General features: G+C 49.4%; 1 protein-coding gene across 1 annotated transcript in view; it reads right to left on the reverse strand.

The window, feature by feature from the left end:
• Positions 1–700, reverse strand: part of LOC307079892 (protein FAM110A) — a gene marked incomplete at its 3' end in the record, with an annotated part of 9931 nt that extends 9231 nt beyond the window's left edge. The window contains exon 1 of the mRNA XM_079742399.1: positions 470–700. The remainder of the gene's footprint in view (positions 1–469) is intronic.
• Positions 701–7500: the final 6800 nt, after the last annotated feature.

Raw genomic sequence — 7500 nt, forward strand, 5'->3', positions numbered from 1 at the left:
AGTGAGAGAGAGAGAGACAGAGAGAGAGACAGGGACAGAGAGAGAGAGACAGAGTGAGAGAGAGAGAGAGAGGCAGATAGAGAGAGAGGGAGAGACAGAGACAGAGAGAGACAGATAGACAGAGAGACAGAGAGAGACAGACAGAGAGAGAGACAGAGACAGAGAGAGAGAGGCAGAGAGAGACAGAGAGAAAGAGAGGGAGAGATAGAGAGAGAGAGAGACAGACAGACAGACAGACAGAGACAGAGAGAGAGAGACAGACAGCGAGACACAGAGAACATTCTACGGAGGCAACTGGAGTCATAATGTTGAACATAAACCAGGGTTTGAGATAAGGAAGAGGCCTCTCTAACACACACACTAACCGCTGCTCTCTTTACACACACACACAGAAACACAGACGCAAACACACACACACACACACACACACACACACAAACACACACACACACACACACACGGTACATACCTAACAGATGTGTGTCCTGGTTTCCAGTCCAGTCCTCAGAAGCGGAAAAGTTCTCCAAAATCTGAAGAACCCCCAAAAAAACGTAGTGTAAACAAAAAGAAGGAACGTCAGAACAGCAGAACCAGGAGTAGAACCCAGAACAGGAGAACTGTGGAGCGCTACAGGGCAGTACGTAGCACAGCCGGAGAGAGACAGCTGCTTCTACCTGCTGTGTGTGTGTGTGTGTGTCCCTCTGTGCGTCTGTGTGTGAATGAACCGGGGGCCTGCCTCTCTCGCTCTGCCCAGGCTTGATATACCCCTCCCTCTCCCAGGCTCGACTCCGCCCACTTCCTCCCCCTTTACGGGGAACCAGGAAGAGGGGCTGAGAAGCAGGAAGCAGGACCCTCTCCGTAGTCACATGACCCCTCGGGCACTTTCGAAGCCCCGCTTGCCTCTTCCCGCTCCTCCCCTCTCCATCTCCTCTCTCTGTATCTCTTCTTTACCTTTCTCTCTATCTCTCTCTGTATCCCTCCTCACCCTGTCTCTCTCTGTCTCTCTCCTCACCCTGTCTCTCTCTCTGTCTCTATCCTCACCCTGTCTCTCTCTCTGTCTCTATCCTCACCCTGTCTCTCTCCTCACCCTGTCTCTCTCTCTGTCTCTCTCCTCACCCTGTCTCTCTCTCTGTCTCTATCCTCACCCTGTCTCTCTCTCTGTCTCTCTCCTCACCCTGTCTCTCTCTCTGTCTCTCTCCTCACCCTGTCTCTCTCTCTGTCTCTATCCTCACCCTGTCTCTCTCTCTGTCTCTCTCCTCACCCTGTCTCTCTATCTGTCTCTCTCCTCACCCTGTCTCTCTCTCTGTCTCTCTCCTCACCCTGTCTCTCTATCTGTCTCTCTCCTCACCCTGTCTCTCTCTCTGTCTCTATCCTCACCCTGTCTCTCTCTCTGTCTCTCTCCTCACCCTGTCTCTCTATCTGTCTCTCTCCTCACCCTGTCTCTCTATCTGTCTCTCTCCTCACCCTGTCTCTCTCTCTGTCTCTCTCCTCACCCTGTCTCTCTCTCTGTCTCTCTCCTCACCCTGTCTCTCTATCTGTCTCTCTCCTCACCCTGTCTCTCTCTCTGTCTCTCTCCTCACCCTGTCTCTCTCTCTGTCTCTCTCCTCACCCTGTCTCTCTCTCTGTCTCTCTCCTCACCCTGTCTCTCTCTCTGTCTCTCTCCTCACCCTGTCTCTCTCTCTGTCTCTCTCCTCACCCTGTCTCTCTATCTGTCTCTCTCCTCACCCTGTCTCTCTCTCTGTCTCTATTCTCACCCTGTCTCTCTCTCTGTCTCTCTCCTCACCCTGTCTCTCTCTCTGTCTCTCTCCTCACCCTGTCTCTCTCTCTCTGTCTCCATCCTCACCCTGTCTCTCTCTCTCTGTCTCTCCTCACCCTGTCTCTCTCTCTGTCTCTATCCTCACCCTGTCTCTCTCTCTGTCTCTCTCCTCACCCTGTCTCTCTCTATCTGTCTCTCTCCTCACCCTGTCTCTCTCTATCTGTCTCTCTCCTCACCCTCTCTTTCTCTATATCTGGTGTGAATAAGGAATTGATTGTGATCATCAATCACAATATAAACATATTAGACATTGATTACTTAATCGCTAAATCTATTGTTATTAATTGGTTTCTGGAAGCTACAGCAGTGTAGTTGCTTAACAGTTACTAGTTGCAGGTACTAGTCACTGCAGGGTAGTTACCAAGAGTAACTAAACAGTTACTAGTTAGAGTTAAAAGGTACTAGTTACTGACAGTAACTTAACCGTGACTGGTTACAAGAACTAGTTACTGCAAGGTAGTTATTAACAGTTAATAAACAGGTACTAGTTACTAGAGGGTAGTTACTAACAGTTAATACACGTAGTTCAAATGAAAGCTGCTCATTGGCCCATTATCCCCCTTCCCAGGAAACTTTCCCTTTTAGACACACGGTTCCAAGTTAGGGAAATAAAAGAGCGTCGGAAGGAAAAGATTAGAATCCCATCAAGAGAGCCAAGCACCGGGGGTAGGAGGAGCAGGGAGGAGAAGTGGGAGTAGAGGAAGAGGAGGAACAGGAAGACTGGGAGGGGAAGATAGCGAAGGGGGGGAGGAGGAGGGAGAGAGGGGAGGAGAGGAGGAAGAGGAGTGGTAGAATAACAGTGTGATGCTGATCTAGAAGAGGATATCCTGACATTAGTACCAACACACCTCCTCTCCAAATAGTGTGTGTGTGTGTGTGTGTGTGTGTGTGTGCATGTGCCTGTGTGTGTGTGTGGGTATGTGTGAGCAGGACACATCATAACATACACAGCACAGACACTCTCTCCCTAGGCCCCAGGCACTCAGACATCGTCTCGTCACCACACCTTCGACTGATTAACTCATCATTAATCATCACTCTTCACGGACTCAGCTGATCACTGCAGACCTATCCTCTCCTCCCTTCTCCTTCTGTTTCTTTCCATCTCTGCATTTCAATCTCTATGTCTTTCTCCCCTCCTTCCCCCTGTCTCTCTCTCCCTCCCTCCTTCCCCCTGTCTCTCTCCCTTCTCTCCTTCTTTCCCCTCCCTCCCCCTATTCCTCTCTCCCCTTCCTCACCCTCCCCCCTCCTCCCCCTCTCTCTGTAATGTTCACCCCTGTTGAGGGGGGACATACCTGTCTAATAATAATAATACCCATAATCCTCTGGTGCCCCCCCACCCACACACTACCGGGGGATGAAAACGCACCCCCATGAGAACACAGACACCTGGACAGGTGTACGCGGGCGTGTGTGTGTGCGTGTGTGTGAAAGGCTTAGTGTGACATTTCTTAGTCTGCCAAATTCATACACTGAAACCTGCACATACACTCAGGCTGTCAATCAACAAATATGTAATACTTAGCCACACACACACACACACATACACACACAGACTCTCACAGACACAAACATACTGTCACAGAAACACACACACACAAACACTCACACACAGACACACACACTCTCACAGACAAACACACACTCTCACAAAGACACACACAGACTCTCACAGACAGACACACACACAGACTCTCAAAGTCACACACACACACTCACAACGACACACACAGACACACACTCACGGACACACACACTGTGCTGCAGGTGATCTGGTTTGAGTGGCGCTGAGAGACAGCGAGTAGAGTAGAGTTACCGTGGCAACTCTCAGACGTGCTTTGTTGGAGCAAAATACCCTGTAATATGTACCTCTCTACTACACACACACACACACACACACACACTGGCACACACACACAGACAGACACACACACACACACACACAAAGGAACACAGACACACACACACGGGCACACACACAAGGGGACACACAGGCTCGCTCACACAAACATATTTGCACAAACACCCTCGCACACAAACACTCACAGGCACACACATACACACACATACAGACACACATGCACACGAACACGGGCACACACACACACACACACACGTTCCAGGGCTGTGGGTAGCCGTGCAACTTATCACGTTACAGCTCACATTTCACATGAGCATGCCCATACAGGCGCAGCCCTGATCACACACACACACACACACACCCAAACACACACACAAATATCCACACACACACACACACACACACACACACATAGACATATCCACACACATACACAAATATCCAGACACAAACACACAGACATATCCACACACACAGACAAACATTCAGATACACACACACACATAGAAACATCCACACAGACACCATATCAAGACACACACACCCATAGAAATGTCTGCGCAAACACACACATATCCACACAAACACAAACACACACACACAAATATCAACACACAAACACACACAATCTTATGAGCCGACAGCAACATCTACCTGTAATCAGATTCTCAGGGCATTAAGTACCCTGAGAAAGACAACAGGGACACGACACCAGCCGACACACTGCAGAGGAAACTGCTAGCATCGCCGACATGTGGCACTGTATATCATCGCTAGCACGTAGCACTGTACCGCTACGAATGTAGCGCTGTCCATCACCTAGCATGCTAGCACAGTTGCTAATGTATACTGTATGCTGTGTAACGGGGCAGGTTAGCATAGTTGTTTGCATGGGTGTTAAGACCCCCAGCTAAGGTTCTGGGTTCCCTGTCTGCGTCTATATGTCATGTTTCTGAACTAACAGAGGGCCTTCGAAGAAAAGCCTCTGCTTAAGGACTAAACCGTATTAGTCATCACTTTGTGACCTGTGTACGATTTGTTCAGCAAATATTCAGATTCTGCTGATCCGACCCCCATTCTGTGGTTTGACACAACTCTGGGACCGGTGTTCATGATGACACACAGGGTCCCTCTGGGAGGGGGAACTCTGGACGGATGTTGACGCCCACGCCCCCAGGTAAACATATACTGAACACACACGCGCGGCCTAACGTGTTCAGACAGAGCATCAGAACAGACCAAAAAAAGACAGACTGACAGCAACCCTGATCGGTATACTGTCACGCACAGACACGACTGGAAAAATACACAGACACACAGACGTCACACACGCACACACACACACACACACCGAAGACAGCAGACACACAACTCGACAAAAGACACAGAAACAGACACACAGTCAGACACACAGAAATCAACACAGACAGGAAAAACTGACTCCTTGAGCAAATAGGGCAAGAGTAAAGAAGGCAAAGGTCTCACTATCAGGTCTCTATAAACCCTCAGGTAATCACTTAAAGTCTTATATTTATAGTTGTGATGTGTAACATTTCAACCTGCCTGTAGCTTTTAACAGCAAGGATGTCAGTGGTGAATACTGACCTCATTGTTATCAATAAAATCCCCTCCTGTAACCGATATATGCTTCCAATAAAAACCTCTCTCATCGTATACGAGAATCTTCCTGTCACTCCTGCTGCCCCGCCCACCTCCCCACTCCCCTCCCACCCGAGCTACGCTATAGGTCATGTCACGCGGCTGCTCCGCCAATCAGAGTGGACGGAACTCGTTTTTTGAATTCCGAAAGACTCCCGCCAACCCACAGGGAGGGGCTCATTATCACACACTGAGACTTTAATTATTATAAATGATACTTTTAATGAGTCATTACTCATAATTATAATGTTTTATTATTATCGAACAAATGATCCAGTTGTTTGGTTTGCTCAGGGCCCAGTGTGCGTATGTGTGGTGGAGCGTGAATCCAATCGGGTTAATGATTAGGGGATGAGTTAATGATCTGCACACACAGTAGCGCAGCCCTGTGACGTTCTGGATTCACTGTGAGCCTCTGTTGGAACGAGCATCTGCTAAACGACTGGATACCCACAAGAGAGTGCCCATGCTCACACACGCACACACACACACACACGCACACACACGCACACACACACACACACACACACACACACAACACTGTTAATGAGCACACTGCTGAGTAGGTCAGTGGGTCCTGCGTGTGTGTGTGTGTGTGTGCATGCATGTGCGTGAGCGTGTTTGTGCACGTGAGTATGAATGTGTGCGAGAGAGAGAGAGAGAGAGAGAGGGATCCTGACGGCTGTTGTTTGAAGGTGGGGCACATAAGTCCCTGAAAAGCCGCACACACAAATATAAACGCACACACACACACACGCACAAACACATGCTTCCTGTCGAGTGTGTGAATATTCTTGCCCAAAACAGGACCCACACACACCCACATTGACACACACTCACTCACACCCAGCAACACAGCTGTATTGCTGTGTGGCTCAATTGGAAGAGCAAGGCATTACCGCTTCCAGTTAGGGGTTCGATTCCCTCTGGGTCTACCCATGGTTTGCTGTCATGCAGACACAGATAACTGTGTGTGTGTGTGTGTGTGTGTGTGTGTGTGTGTGTGTGTGTGTGTGTGTGTGCGTGCATGCATGCATGCGTGCGTGCGTGCGTGCGTGCGTGCGTGCGTGCGTGTGTGTGTGCAGAATGCTACGTGAATAAACAGCCCATCCTGTAGGATAACTGCACAGACATCTGCTGCAGTCTTCAATCCAAGACGATTCCCTGTCAGGTTCCGCCAGGCAGCAAAGCACCGACCGCACAGAGAGCCAACAACAGCAGAGCACGGAGGACTCCCGAAGCGGCCCTCTCATAAACAGGGTCACACATGTGCTCCCTCCCCGACGTAGTTAAGCTCCAGGGAACGCAGAGGAAGTGAGCTCCAGAAACCAAAGTAACGGCTGCAACATGTTTGACTTGAGCCTGGAGATGAACACACATATGGGGGCCGCCGCCTGGAAGGGCAGGGTGAAGGCCAGCTTCAGCCGTTGGAATCCCCGAGGGCAATGAACTCTGTGGTCCGTTGAAGCAACAGGCACTAACCTTCAAACCCTCAAAGTGACCAGAAGATCGACGCAGTGATCTGGGGCTCGCCCCCCTAACGCGCGGAGTAAGGTGATACGCCTTGTAGCGACCCAACGGTTCAAAGTCTTTGTTCGCCCCTTGAGCATACAGTGCAGTGAGATGTTGGCCTCGTAGGGAAGCTTTTATCTCCGGTTTTGGACTCTGGCAGGAGGCCACCTTGACCTCACGCAGCGAGTTCTCTATCCCAGCACTGGGGTCCCTGGGGCGCTGACTAGTATCTGATGTCTTTCCCATGCACATGTAAACACGAAACAAGCCCTCTGCACTAAAGCACTAAGCACCAGGGGTAGGCTGTGCAGCGCTATGGGACGGACGTGGGAAAATGTTGGACGAAACATGTTTTTACTTAGTGATAATGTTTGTTGGTCGGGTTGAATGCCAGCAAACAGAGGGGGGGGGGGGGGGGGGGGCTACTAAGTAGACTTTTCTTGCGATAATAAGCTTAGGTAAAAGATTGAGGACCTCTACTTATAACCCATAGTTAAAGAGATGGCAAAGGTATTAAGTCTTAGCGTATGGTTATGTTAGTGATTTTTACGTTTAGGTATAAGTAAGAGATGGTAAGTTTAGGTATTAGGTTAGAGATCATTAGTTTATGTATTAGGTAAGAGATGGTTAGTTTATGTATTAGGATAGAGAT

This window comes from Pollachius pollachius (genome assembly GCF_949987615.1).
Source record: "Pollachius pollachius genome assembly, chromosome: 8".
Lineage (NCBI taxonomy): Eukaryota > Metazoa > Chordata > Actinopteri > Gadiformes > Gadidae > Pollachius > Pollachius pollachius.